The following is a 15,527-nucleotide window of genomic DNA, read 5'->3' as shown; positions in this document are numbered from 1 at the left end:
CACACACACACACACACACACACACACGACTATTTTTGTACATATGTCCTGTGTGCATAAAGAAGGCTTTTCCTTTAGTACCTAGGATTGCTGGCTTCTCACTGATGTACATCTTTAGCTTGTCCAGATCCAGATCCTGCTAGCTGCTATTTAAGGTGGCTGGCTTTTATTCTCCACCCATTGTCCCTTTACAATCTGCTTACAACACAGTCACCCTATAATAACATGACACATCACGTCATCCTTTGCTCGGAACCTGGCTGCACCTCCAGGTTTAACTCTGAAGAGCTGACAAGTCCCTGACCCATCTCAGCTCAGCTCTGCTGTGACCTTCCAGCCCCTATTTGCTCTTTGAAAATACCTGTCCATTTTAAGGACTTTGTCCCAAGATGTGAATCCTGCACCTTCAAGTCATCCTTTTAAAATATCCCCTTCACAATGGGGCTACCCACACATTCATTGATTTTTTTCCCCCATCATAGAACCAGTATCCTTTGCTATACAAGGCATTAAATACTCATGCATTATGTAATTTATTGTATTTTCTAGTGTCTTTTCATATTAAAATATCATCTCCATGAGACCAGACTTCTTTGCATGTGTTGTTCACCGATGTGTCCCAAGCTCTGCATGAACAGTATGTGACTATCATTCCATGTCATTCTTTGTAGGGTGCTGTCCAAATCTAAGATTGATACTTTATTGCTAATGTATGGGAACTATAATTTTAAAAAAACTAACATTCTGTCTTTTTTCAAAAAAAAAGAGCCCACACTGTGAGCAGCGACCAGGTCTGCCTTTTCACTACTTTGTCCCTAGTATTAAGAACAATGCCTGGTCCAGAGCAGATGACGCAGACACTTTGCTAAACAAATGGTTGGATGGAGACTCCTTGAGAATTTTACTCTGCAATTTGGAAATTAATTGTGCTGAAAGTGAAGTGTATTCGAGGCTTTGTGACTAAGGCATGCTAAGGGCCTCTGCTCTCTATTGAGCCCTAAATCACCCAGCTGAAGGTTTTCCGCCCTCACAGCTTCCCTTTACAAATCCCATTGAGAAGAGAGAGCATGGGAGTTTTCTATCCACCTTAAGATAAGAATCTCTCAGCGGAGTCCCTTAAGAAGTCTAGACCCACTCCCTCTCTCTGGGAAAGACTCCTGGGAAGAACTCCAGGAATTTTAATGAACAGGTGAGTTAGGGAAACGAACTTCTGTAAACAAGCCCATCAACAAGGTGACTGAACTGTCAACGGGCCCCTTATAAGCCTTGTTTAGAGTAATGGCAACAGAGCTGACAAGCCACAGACAAAAGGCCCTTTTGGTGTTTGACTTGAGTCCCAGAGTCTCTCTCCTGTGCCTACCTAACATGGTCATTAGGGACTTAAGGAATTCACACTGACTCATAACCCTGTGTTTATGAATTAGTCATAGACTTCACAACCAGAAGAAAAGAGGCTGCTGTCCACCCACCCAAAGCTGTTTCTAACATCATGATTGCTCCCATCTCACGAGCAGATGAAGCAGGAAGAGTACAAAGACCTGGACCACACCGGAGAAGGAGAAGAAACGCCCTGAGACGGAGAACCACCGGAGCCACTTCCATTCATAAAGGGACAAGCCTATGAATGTTTGATCATTTCTGCAATGATAAAAGCCTCCCTGGATATGCAAATTGCCTGTTAAAAGGGGTTCATGTTTGCAATACATTCTACCAGATACTACAGCCTTGTAGTACTTGTTCAAGGGAAGGGTTTAACTCTTCCCCAGAATGTTGGTGTTCCATTGCCATCTCTGATAAAGCTGGGCAACACATTGAGTCATCTTTCTAGAATTTTTTCCAGCAAAACACACACACATACACACACACACACACACACACACAGAGAGAGAGAGAGAGAGAGAGAGGTGGAAAACTTAGTATAAAAAGTATAATTTGATCAGATGAAAACTCTCCATCTTTAAATTTAGCATACATCTCAGGACAACAGAGGAAGGGGTGTTTTAGAGGCCCCGTGGGATTTCACAACTCCTTGTATGTATTTACTAAAGAGTGGGCAAAAATGCTTCCCAGCTGTCAGCTTTCCCCAAGTGCTGACAAGAACATTCCAATATCCAGCTTGAGTGTGCCCACCCCTGTTCTTCTCCGTCTTTTCCCTATTCACTCTGAAGAAGCTGTTGTAGTGCTCAAAGGCAGAAGACGATGCCTGACTATTCTAATGTGTCCTTATAAGCAGAGGAACCACCCTACGCTTCAGGTACTTAAATGATTCTCCCAAGACTGTCTCCACCTAGGATTTGGTCTTGATCTTGTGTTGTCAGAGAAACTCAGACCCTGCAACAAATGGACAGACTCCCTCGAGTTCTTCAGTCAGAGAACTAGAGGGACTATTGGCTTACAGATAATTCCACTAGGCTCTTCCCAGGAACCTAGCAACAGTGACCTGGCCATTGCTTCCATCATCACCTGCCGCCAGGTGCGAGCCAACCTGCTGTCTAAGAGGGACTGCTTGACTACCCCAGCTCTCTCTCCATCTTTGTCCTCTCTCTGTTCCCACGTATTCCAGGCCTCTCTTCCTCTCTTCTCTTTCTGTCCTTCTCTCCTCCCCCTCCCATCTTTCTAGGCCCCCTTTCCCCTTCCCACCCCTGCAATAAATATATATTATACTTTATACTAGGATTGTCGGATGATATGATTCCTCAGGGAGGACATCTTGGCAGGGCCCCGCCGAGGTACTCTCTCTCTCTCTGCCGCATTATATTGAGTTATACAGCATACCATTGGTGCCGCTTTTGGTAGGTTCCCCCAGCACGAATTTCACACACACACACACACACACACACACACGCACGCACGCACGCACGCACGCACGCACGCACGCACGCACTTGTGAATCCTGGGGCTCTATCTTTGCCTACCTGGGTCAGGATGTCTCTGTCCTGTTTTCCCTGCCGCTGCATTTCTCCACCAAATGATGGTGAGGTTTCGATTCCCCTGGGCATTTCTTTCTTCCACCAATATAGTTCCTTTTTTGCGTCTCCCTTTCCTTCTCCCGCTCTTCCTCCCCCTCCTCATCCCTCTTTTTCTCTCAAAAACAAAAACAAAACAACTGTTGCCAAGGTAAACCGTGTCTGTTGGCCATCTGTCCTCTGTCCTCCTCCACAATCCAGGTGGTCTGACCTGTACCACACATTCCCTAGTCACACCTGTGTCTTTGGGATGCCTCAAGTACAGACTCTTTCTCGCCCCTGGGAAATTCTGCACAATTATCAATTACCGCCACCGGTCGGGTAAACATATATAAATTCAACACTCCCCCATTTCTCTTGGCGGGATATGACACAACTATTCCAATGACTGCTCCTGAGCTAAACCTATGAGCTCCTAACTTTTACAAACCATTTGTCTGATTTAATTCCAAACGCTACTAAAATCCATTCTCTCCATGTGACGGCGGCACTTGGCCCACCCACGTGGCCCTCCACGTGGCCCTCCACACCTCTCCCACCTCCTACAGCTCCTTACTAGGAGATTTGCAGATACTCACTGCCACAGACAAATGATTCTCAAACACCTTTTCTACTTAAACTCACTCTTAAACTTCTTCTTCCTTCCCAAACCAGACCCAGCTCCATACTGCATGGACTAAGTGAGGTAGGGAACGATGGCCCCGGCCGTGTAACTTACCCAATCTTAAGATGACCTCATGGTAGGAAGCAACAATTATACAACTTTTTTATCCTAACTAACTGTCTGTTTGTTACTGAAATCTCCTTTTGAGACTGAGAAAACAACAAGGCTCATATTTTAAGTTGGTATGGATTTTTTTGCGATGATAGAAATTCAAAGTTATATTTTTACAATATGCTGTGGATGCAGAATCGGGGAGGTCTACTCAGATTAACAAGAGCTGATTTAGAATGTGTGTCTAACCGTTGGTCTCCTTGCCAATCCACAGCCGCTGAATGCTTGTATAAATGGGTACTATTCCTTTCTCCAGCCGTTTGCCACAGGCTCAATTCACCCCTCTGTTTTCTGGCTGCTGGATCTTTGGGGAAAGTCTACATCCTTTCATGGTGCAAACACTCAACCTCACTTCCAGAAACTAAGCATCTGGGATACTCGTGCAAGCCAGAGGAGTTTGCTGTCCCCTGTCACTGTGCCTTGGCTCACTCTGCCTTTGCTCCCCTTTTGCCGCAACCCGGCTTCCTTCCCTCATTTCTACGAGAGCTCAACTGACCCCGACGCATCTAACCTTTTCCAAATACTCAGAGAAGTGAGATCCTCCCTGTAACACTGTGGGATCGGTGATACTCCATCATGAAGTTTTACACCTTTTGGGTTGTTCAATTTTCTCCCTATAGTTGGTTACTTAATATCTATTAAAATCCTGATAAGATTCTAAAATGGCCTCCAACATCTCCATCTTGTGATACAGAGACCCTTGTGTTACTCTCATTTCCTTGGTGTGGACATGGCCTCTGGATACAGTGGAGTGCCACTCCTGTGGTTATAAACTGTTATGTGTTAAACATAATTAATCTTCCTAATCAGTTGGCACTGAGTTAATTAAAGGAATACCGTCTTGGGTGGGTACTCATCAGGTGAGCCTTTTCTTATTCTTTTTTGGTTTTTGTTGTTGTTTTGGGTTTGTTTGTTTGTTTGTTTGTTTGAGGTGGTTTCTCTGTGTAGCCTCTGTGTAGTCCCAAACTCACCCTGTAAAACAGGCTGGCCTTGAACTCAGAGATCCACCTGCCTCTGCCTCCCAAATTCTGAGATTAAAGGCATGTACTTAGCTTGGGTGAGCTCTTTAAATGAGGACCTTATCCAACAAAACTTAAAAAAAAAAAAAAAAAAAAAAAAAAAAAAGCAAACTGACCTGAGTCTTGTACCCACAGAAAAAACAACTTCTATGGACATCCCAGTTTAGAGGCTATCTCAGATGCCAGATTCCTGCATATGGAGTGGTGTGGATCCCATCAGAGGTGTCAGTGCTGCTGTGGTACTAGCACATCAGGCTTGGGATGCTGACAGTGCTAACACAAGGGTACACAAGCAAGCAGGATTATCGACAGAGGTTTTTCCCAGCAGCCACACGTTGCCTTTGAGCACTAGAAAATTCTAGTTATCAGGAAAACACTTGAGTCTTTTTCTCCATGTCCTGAAATCACAGCATATGGGTTGTTAGCATTAGGGACCCTGCCACCAAGTTCCTGTGTACAACCAGCACCAGTAGCAAGTATGAGGAGAAGGGCTCAGGGGGTTTCCTGGCCAACAACTCATGAGGAGGTTACCTAACAATGGCATAGAGACTTTTGTTTTATGAATTGTTTTCTGTACTGTTTCACTCCTAGTCACAATGCCACCTTGTTTAAATCCTGTAACTACTAGCTTTTAGGTAGAAGAAGGAGGAGGAGGAAGATGAAGAGGAGAAAGAGGAGGAAGAGAGGGGGAAGAAGGGAAGAAATGGGGAAGGGGAGGAGGAGGAAAAGGAAGAAAGGAAGGAAGGAAAAAAATATTTAAAATACTCAGGGGCTATCAATCTATAATAAAAAAACTTTTTTTCAGAGTATGAGCAGGGTCTCTGAATCACCATCTGTCCCAAACAAATACAAACTGGTCCTGGGGCTTGGAAGCAGAAGGGATAGATATGAATTAATAAAAGTAGCAATTTTTTAATTAGCAAGAACATGGTCCATGAATGAAGCTGTGTGAGATTTCTAAAACCTTATGAGAAAACTTTGAGTAAACAAGAGTCCTGTAATCTCTGTTTCTCCATAACACTAGTAGTTCTTGGAGCGTGCTTTCATGCTCCTTCCAGGGATATGGGATAGGAGTGAGTTTACTTCAGGTTATTCATTACAGCTGGCTATTTGTTTATCTGCCTCTATGGAAGTCCATGTTCTTGCCACGTGTGGCTTGTCCTTGTGATTGTAACTCAGGGGATTCTTTTCAACCCCCAGAGTATAAATTGTCTGATGCTCTGAATAAAGTTGGCTTTTGCCTGAGACTTCAGCTGGTCTCATTTTTTAGGCACTGCTCTCCCAGATTCATGCCACCAATTAGAGCAATAAATAAGCAAGATCTACTACAGCATGAGAAGACTCTGTAACATGTATATTTGTTCAGTGAAAATAACATTGGTAACGCAGCGATGGGGGCCTCTAACTTCTCTGTTGAAGAGACCTCAGCTAGGTGAATAATCTCTATTCTTACTGGGTCTCATTTCACCCAGCCATACATGACTGTCTTTTCAATTTCTACCCCCTAAAAGAACTCTCTTATGGTAGTATGTAGGGTGTATTCTGGAAACATATCCACTCAGTACTCATAGCTGCAGAGAAGAAATGTACACAGTATGTTCAGGGGAAATAGCCGCCTATTCCTCGGGCAAGCATAATCTTACCATCAACAGTGGTCTAGCGTGTATTGGTCTATCGCTGCCCATTGGCCCTGGGACTCCTTGGGTACTGCTATAAATTAAGGTATACTCAATCCCAGCATCCATCAAAGCCCAAGTACACCACATACCAGCCAGGGACCAACAGCCCCACACTTCAACTTGTGATCTCTGTCTTGCATAGGCTGCATCTGCAGGCAACATTGGCCATCTCCTTAGGGAAGCAGCTGAGGTAATCCCCACTGCACAAGACTCCCCCTCTTCACAGAAGCAGGACAATGTGCATAAGGAAAGTTCCTTTCTGTCATTCATACTTTTGGTGAATGTCGCCTGAGCTTTAACAACTTCCAGAGGCTGAAGCACAGCCTGTGTCTTTTTGTTCATTTATCCCCTGTAGGAAACACAGCTCAACACAAATTCTGCTGGATTTGCTCTCAGGTGACTCAGATAAGTCCCTCGTGTCTGATTTTCTTTCGTCTCAGACCCTCTTGGTCACTTAGAACTTATAAACCCAATTTATATGCTCCTCCAAGTTTCCAGATCAGCCAGAGAGATCACGTCCCACCAGCAAAGCCACGAGCAATCTCAAAAGAGTCCCGGGGTCCTACTAAATTATCTTTACTGCCCAGCCACGGCACTCTATCTTGTCTAGTGAAGTAGGCATCAAAGGCCTCTCTTGTCACACCACAGCTGCACATCTTATCACCCATAGCAAGAGCCACACGACTGCCACCACAGCTTGAAGCCACGTCAGCCGGTTACCACACAGGGGAAAGTGGCCATATCAGGATTTCCCCTGGAAATGTTCTACCCTGGCTTTTCCTCAGCCTTGCTGCCTGTGTTATCATCCACAGGAGGAGGAGCCCTGCAACTGCCACCAAAGCAAGGATGCAAGTCACCCCATGTCACACAGAGGGAACTACTACTACTAACAATAATAATAATAATAATAATAATAATAATAATAATAATAATAATAAAATCCATTCAACTTAGTGAACCAATGAATTTGTGAATTTATTGAGTTACTTGGGAGCATGGTGACTCAAAAGGTACTGCATAACCACCAAAAGTCTCATGTTAGTATGGATGATGACTCAAAATTCCTACATTATGGAAGAGTCTCTACCTCCAGGAAATCGTCTATTGTCTGTCTATATGTTAGGTTTTCAGAGGAGGAGAGAGAGGATCCAAAAGGAAGGTCCTGAATAAAATTTCCTTCAAGAGACAGGTGTATTGACACAGCAGTAAACAGTATGGCAGAGGTCTGGAATGAGACGCATCAGTCCTGGGAGATAAAGATCAATGTTTACTCTGAAAGGTTTTTTGGGGGTAACGGGGATCCTGGACTGTGAGGAAGAAGCTTGGTTAATGTGTGACCTATGTATGCTACATGACAAAGGTCACAGGGATTCAGGATAGGGGAGTGGGACTGAGTTAATAGGTAACCCCAGTCAAGCTTCCGTGGACCCTGAGGTGGGGTGAGGCTGAGATCTGCCTCTTTGGAGAGTAGTGTTAGCTTTCCTAGTAACTATGAGGGGAAAGGGGTTCCAGTGGGTGAGGCCACATCTGTAGGCTCATTGCAGCACAATCTGGAGGGTCTGGGCTCTAACAATATAAATTCTAGAAACCTCAAACTTGACCCTACCCAAGACTATATACAATTAAAAGACAAGAGACAGGGCTGGAGAGATGGCTCAGAGGTTAAGAGCACCAGCTGCTCTTCTTCGAGAAGTCCTGAGTTCAATTCCCAGCAACCGCTTGGTGGCTCATGATCATCTATAATGAGATCTGATGTTCTCTTCTGGCCTGCAGGCATACATGCAGGTAGAATGCTGTATATTAAATAAATAAATAAATAAATAAATATCTCTCTCTCTCTCTCACACACACACACACACAAGAAAAAAACAAAAAACCAGACAAGAGATACTCCTGGCTTGATCAGGTAAAGGTCTAATGAGCTTCTCTTTTGCCTGTCATCCTGTCACAAACCACAAACCTAGCTATTGTTATATTGTTTGGCTAATTTTACTGCTACAACTGTGGGCCAAGGTCTTCCATCAGCCTGGCTTGTATAGTGAAATGCCCGGTGGAAAGAGCTCTCCATCACAGGTAAATCCCCCTCTGGTTTCTATCTGCTTTTCAGTTCATCTGATAAATTTCAATTTTTTTTCTCAGAAACCTCCCAACATTGATCGAGTCTTTTAAATAGTAACTCAACCTCCCTATTGCCACACATCACCACTCCCCAGCCTTCTGGAGAACTACTTGCCCTGCCACGTTAGATTCAGCTGTCAGCTGCAGAAGCCCACGAACACTGGGCAAGTTACCTAAGCAGAAGCCTGCAAAAGTTCCAAGCCAGGCTCATGACTCAGGGAGGAAGCAGTGTTTCTCCCTGAATCAGCCCCCTAGCCAGGCCACATCTGAAGCTTAGCCCAGCCAAGAGCCCAGCCACTGTCCAGCTGTTTGTGGACACATGGGCCCTGTGCTGTCTCAGCTGAGAGGGCCCCGTCTGCTGATTCATTTGCACCTGGGGCTTCTTGGCTGGTCATCTGGAAAGGTACAAGCTGAAGCTTTATTTATCCAAGGCAATCTTTTAGAAGTCACCCCACATTTCTTCAAAGTGTCTGGACGCAGTGTGAAGCGTGGTTTATTTCATCCACATTGCAGCAGCCTGCGTTGGAACTCACTGAGGTTTGAAGCCTGTCATCAACATACAGACTGACACGAACTTTCACTGGGGAGCAACAGAGGGTTGTACAGGCAAACCGGAGAAATCACAGCGTACCAAAGACAGCCTGGTCAGCTGAAGGTCACCCTTAGCTGCCCTGGATGTGCTTCTCTGAGTCTTCACACTCATGTAACTTGTGAAGGGTGGGCAAGCGATCCAGGCATGTATTAAAGCAGGTAGCTTGAAACTGGACTTGTCTGAGATGACATAAACAAAATTTCGCCCACTATGTTTGACAGTATTTCAAAGGTGATGGGTCATGCATCTTCCAGACACACCGTGAAGCAGGAAGAAATGGAACAGTAGCTCTGTGTCACATGTGAAGAACAAGAAGCACCAACATAGTAAGGAAGAAGATCTGGGTTTGGGTGTCAGCCTTGCCACATGCTGGGAAGATTGACCTTATGACCTTTCTATGGATTTGTGTGAATATTGCAGTTAATAATTCCTTCCCCACAAAATTTATCACTAGGATAAGATCCAATATATGAAGCACCTCAGACTCACTATACTAATTATTCAATTTTTATTTTTTCTTTTACTTTTTTCATTTTGTTTTCTCTGTGTAGTCCTGGTTGTTCTGGAACTCACGCTGTTTGTAGACCAGGCTGGCCTCAAACTCAGAGATCTGCCTGCCTCTGCCTCCTGAGTGCTGGGATTAAAGGTGTGGACTGCCATGCCTAGCTCACTCAATTTTCTTGAGTCAAAGATTCAAAGATATTCAGAAGCATGTTCAAAGGCTCCCAGCTGGTAGGAGAAAAAACCGGGGCCTGAATGAGGAACTTAGTTTGAGATGCATTTATTGACGTCTGGAATTTGATCTTTTGACTATAAAAAGAGTGAGGTCTACGCCCACCCCACCCTTGCCCACATTCATATTCCTATCTGACAGAGAACACCAGAAGAGATCTTTGGTTTTCTGTATCTCTGCTTCCAGTTTCCTTCTTTCTAATGCTTTCTCTGTACCAGATGATCTTAAACCCTCTTTCCCCAGGGAAATGTCTCCTTTAGGATATATTTTTGAATTAAAATACAAAAAGCAGATTCAAACAGCACATTGAATAGGAATGATGCCTTATTAAAGAAAATTGGTCAATTATATAGGAGAAAATATGTGACATGTATTAATATAACAGCAATTGTGTTTGATTGACAGGATTATATGCCGTTTTACTCTGATTTTTTAAGTGTGTGTGTGTGTGTGTGTATGTGCGCATGCGCGCGCACGCGCGCACCCATCTGTGCATATGCATGTAGAGACTAAGTTCATGTCAGATGCCTTACTCTATTGCTTTCCACAGCGCCTCTTACTGAGCCTAGAACTCACTGTTCTATTTAGAATGATTGGCCAGCAAGTCCCAAGGATCTGCCTGTCTGTGCCACCCCTCGGCCTCACCTCCTAGCACTAGAATTGTAGACATACCCAGGGCTTCACATGGATGCTAAGAATGATCTCACTGAAGTCTAAGGCTTGCACAGCAAGCATTGTACCCACTGAGCCATCCATCCCGCCCCAACTACTCTTCTGGAGCTTCCAACCTTTATATGGTTTCCAACAATTGTTCCCAAAAATAAGTATGTTTTGCTTTAGGGAGGAAATTCCTCATTCTCTGCCTTGAGACTCTTCTGTTGAACAAAGACAGATACTTTGCCTTAAAAGTATAAATTATCAGCTGTCATATTCTTAACATCTACATTCTTTGCAGGGTCTACCCTCATGAAACTGTGTGGATTCTACCCTCTACCATTCTACCCTCATGAAACTGTGTGGATTTCATCTTCAATATTAATCCACAGGCTTTAAGAACTTAAAGTTTTCTTAAGCGCTCCAGTGATGGAAACAGCTGTCAGCTCTTCCACCAAAGGTGCTCAAACCATCACACTGCCACATTCAAATATAAGAAGCCTCCAACATGGAGGAGACATCCCTTCTGGTTATGGTCTTGGTATGTGCCAGCTCTCTTTCCCTAATGTCCACTTAAAAAATATACATCATAAACTGGGCGGTGGTGGCACATGCCTTTAATCCCAGCACCTGGGAGGCAGAGGCAGGCAGATCCCTGAGAGTTTGAGGCAAGCCTGGTCTACAGAGTGAGTTCCAGGACAGCAGGGGCTACATAGTTAAACCATCCACGTTTTGAAAAACAGGCAAGTGTATATTATTTACTTATATTACATATTGTACATATGTGATATATACATCATAATAATCTGTCCATCCCATACATTGAATGAACTGATGTTTCAATCTCTCATAAATTTGGAGAAGGTTGTGTGTTTCTTACTGAGCACTTAAACGTGTTTATGAACTGTGAGTAAATCATGCCTTGGCAAATTAGCAGATTGAAGCATTGAATTTCACAAGTGCAGACTTAGAAATTTAGCCACTATTAACTTTTACTAAATGTTTGAAACTTTTTTCCCCCTTTTGTGGAGAGCTTATGGGGCCCAATGTCAGATTCCTGCTAAGTGGCCCAGAAGCCCACTTCCTTGTCCTGGCCCATGTCAGATTCCTGCCAAGCGGCCCCCAAAGCTCTCCACACCCTTTAAAGCTGGGGTAGTATTTCTCACTGAGGACATCTTTAAGCCAAACTTAATATTTGTATCTCCAACTGTTTCAGAAGTCAGATAGCCAGACAGAGAGCCAAATGCGTGAAGAGACAAAGAGTTTCTCAGCTTCTCTTACACAGTCACGTTCATCTCCCTTCAAAAGCAACTGAAAGATGTTTCTCTCCAAGAATTTTCAAGGCTGTCTATCTTCTGTATGACAAGTCTGTGCTCTAAAAGGAGTCCTATTATAAAGACAAGAACGTCTAAGCTTAAAATGAAACTGTCTGGTTAACCAGTGTGTGTCACTTTAGCTGTTCCCAAGAAGCCCTTTACTGCCACACAACATAGAAATAAGAACAAAACAGCTGAGACACAAGTCACAGAGAGGCCATGGGGAGTGGCAGATGCCCTCAGTGTCTGCAGGTCTCATGAAGTCAGCAATAACCTTTTATAAGAGTTAGCACTGAATCATGATTTTTAAAAATTTTTTATTGGTTATTTTATTTATTTATATTTCAAATGTTATCTCTCTTCCCACTTTCTCTTCCACAAACCCCCTATCCCATTCCCTCTCCCCCTACTTCTATGAGGGTGCTCACCCCCCCCACACCCACCCACTCCCACCTCACTGCCCTAGCCTTCCCCTACGCTGGGGCATTGAGCCTACACAGGACCAAGGGCATCCCCTTCCAATGATGCCAGATAAGGCCATCCTCGGCTACATATGCAGCTGGAGCCATGGGTCCCTCCATATGTACTCTTTGGTTGGTGGTTTAGACCCTGGGAGCTCTGGCGGGGGGGGGGGGGGGTCTAGTTGGTTGATATTGTTGTTCTTCCTATGGGGTTGCAAACCTCTTGATTTCCCTAATTCTGCCATTGGGGTCCCCATGCTCAGTCCAATGGTTGGCTGCAAGCATCTGCTCTGTATTTGTCAGGCTCTGGCAGAGCCTCTCAGGAGACAACTATATCAGGCTCCTATCGGCAAGTACTTCTTGGCATCAGCAATAATGTCTGGGTTTGGTGTCTGTATATGGGATGGAGCCCCAGGTGGGTCAGTCTCTGGATGACCTTTCCTTCAGTTTCTTCTCTGCTCCACTCTTTCCTTTAGACAGGAGCAATTCAGGGTTAATAGTTTTGAGATGTATGGGTGGCCCCATCCCTCAACCAGGTGCCGTGCTTAACTTCTGTATACAGTCTCTACAGTTCTCTCTCCCCTTTGTTGGATGTTTCAGCTAACGTCATCTCCACTGGGGCCTGGGAGCATCTTGTTGATCCAAACAACCTTTTAAACATAGAAGCATAGAAGCATGGTGGGATGCAGCTTTCATTTGAAAGTTCAGCATCCACTGCTCATTCAAAGGGCACCGTTACTCAACCACCCATCAAGACCCGGGACAGCACGGAACAGGCCATCCTGGAAGTTAGAAAAGAGGAGTGCTGTGCAACACAAAGACATCAGGCTGAGGAAAAGTCATCAAGAATAGGAGATATTGTCAGCGGGAAACAGGAAGACCCAGAAAACATGGTGGCCAAACTGTAAAATACAGTAACAGAAGGAACACCAGTGGGGATGCGGAAGAGAAGCCTCACTGCTCAGTTTAGTCTGCGTCACCAGGTAGCAGACACTTAGAAATTGCTACAGGAAAACAGGAGATGGGATAGCAAAAGGTATTCTAATCCTACAGCAGTGGCTCCCAACCTTCCTGATACTGCCACCCTTTAACACAGTTCCTTGTGTGATCCTTGACTATAGCATCATTTTCCTTGCTACTTCATAACTGTAATTTTCCTACTGTTATGAATCGTAATGTAAATATTTGTGTTTTCCACTTGAGCCCTGTGAAAGGCTCCCTCAACTCTCAAAGTGGCTGTGCCCCACAGGTTGAGAACCTCTACTTTACAGGAAGTAGTTTGTCCTACTCTGGTCCTAAGTTACCGTTGTGGCAACGTTTCCATGTGACAGTTCCTGCAAACAGCACCCCCTTACCCTTCTCCACGCATTCTATGATGTCATCATTTCCCACTGGGTTAGGAGGATCCTCAGTCTTTATCTTTACATTCCCCAAATTTAGTTTTAGGGATTTATTTATTTTTATTTTATATGTATGAGTGTTTTCTTGCCTATATGTCTGCTCACCGTGTACATTCAGTGCCGGTGAAGGCTGGAAGAAGGAGTTGGATTCTCTAACCTCTGGGCCTGAAGTTACAGATGGCTGTCGGCAACTATGTGGATGCCGGGAATTGAACCCCTGGTCCTCTGGAAATCTCACAAATGCTCTTCACTGCAGAACCGTCTCTCCAGCCTCCCTTCAACTTCTTTTAAGTATCTAAATTCAATGATAAATTTTGCCAGAAAAATATCCCTGCATTGCTGGTCTGATTACTAAGCCATGGGTCCAGGGGAATCTTTGCTTAGTCCAGATGTTTCGGAGGGAGTCGAGTATGTAAGAGAGCCAACGGGTCCTTTCAGAGTCAGAGAGAAGTTTTGATTGGTATAGAATCTTAATGATGTCTTTTAACACACAATTACCATAGCCTGGAGTGGTGGCTCAGTGGGCAAAAGTCCCTACTGCCAAGAATGGCAACCTGAGTTTAATACCTAGGACCAAATGGAAGAAGGAGAGAGCCAGATCCTGAAAGTTTTCCCTGACCTACACACATATGTGCATTTCGTGCATAAGTAAATAAATGTCATTTCAATTTTTAGAAATCATCCACTACAACAAACACGGTAGAAAAGACGAGTGCCTTTGGAAGCTCTGCTTGCTCACACTTACTCAAGCCGCTGCTTCCTTTGGCTGCTAGGATCTGCTCTCACCACTGAGCCACACAAAGGATGCTGAAAAAAAAAATCACTTTTTGAACAGCTTCCTTCCCCAGCATTTTGCTTCAGAGCCTCCGGAGTGATTCATCCCAGTGAGACTGGGTGCTGCAGCCGCTACCTGGGAATGGCTGAGTGTGTGACTAATAGTTCACACTGGAGAGAGGGCAGGAAGTTGGCTCTGCATTTATTATTGGAACCAGACACTAAGGAGCTGTTTTAAAGGCACTTGAAACTACTTGAGCCCCAAGGAATATTGCTTACCTACTTTGCTTCATTCTTGCTATTAAGGTTAAAGGTGACTTTGTCTCTAAAGTAAGTACTGGGTGGTGTGACAATAAATTAAGTGGTGAGAGATGTTTGAATTTTGACATTAAAAGAGATGCATGTCACAAGTTACTAGAAGAAAGAAATAAGATCTCAAACTGATTTTGACTTACATGTTGCTTTTGTTGTCTGGTCAGATGAGATTCATTTGAAAGACACCATTCATCTGGTAGTTAGGATTCCCTTCTAACACCAAGCTAACAATGAGCCTCCATTCTTAAATGATGGTGGTGATGACGGTGACAATGATGGGAGTGATTGGTAAGTTTAGATACAGAGATAGCTCTGGCTATGAAGTGTTTAAGGACCTGAGTGTGATCTCCAGCAAACACGTGAAAATCAGATGAGAAGAGAAATCCTGTGTATGTAATCCCAGCAGTGAGGAGGAATCGATGGAGTGAATCTCTGGGGCTGGATGCCCAGGCAAACTGGACAATTTGTCAAATCTCAGGTCCCAGTGAGAAACGCTGCCTTTAAAAACAAGGTGGATGGTGTCTGAGGAACAACACATGAGGCTGGCTTCTGTCCTCTATATACACAGACAGGTAAACAGACAGACAGACAGACAGACAGACAGACACTAATAAGCTAAAATGCAATTATTATATCCTTCATTTGTTTGGGTAGGAAAACTGTTCTTAGCTTATGGATTAATATTATTTGGAGACTGCATCAGTCTTTTTGCCAAAGGACATTTC

At 44.2% G+C, this 15,527-nt stretch overlaps 1 long non-coding RNA gene across 1 annotated transcript; it reads left to right on the top strand.

Annotated features, from left to right (window-relative positions):
* The first annotated feature begins 8,694 nt into the window (after window positions 1-8,694).
* LOC143441619 (uncharacterized) lies at window positions 8,695-14,025 on the top strand. Its single transcript, XR_013109186.1, has 3 exons — window positions 8,695-9,475; window positions 10,838-11,077; window positions 12,914-14,025. It is a non-coding gene; the product is annotated as an uncharacterized LOC143441619 (long non-coding RNA).
* Window positions 14,026-15,527: the final 1,502 nt, after the last annotated feature.

This window comes from Arvicanthis niloticus, chromosome 3 (genome assembly GCF_011762505.2).
Source record: "Arvicanthis niloticus isolate mArvNil1 chromosome 3, mArvNil1.pat.X, whole genome shotgun sequence".
In the NCBI taxonomy this organism is placed as follows: domain Eukaryota; kingdom Metazoa; phylum Chordata; class Mammalia; order Rodentia; family Muridae; genus Arvicanthis; species Arvicanthis niloticus.
This window is presented reverse-complemented; position numbering and strand designations above follow the sequence as displayed.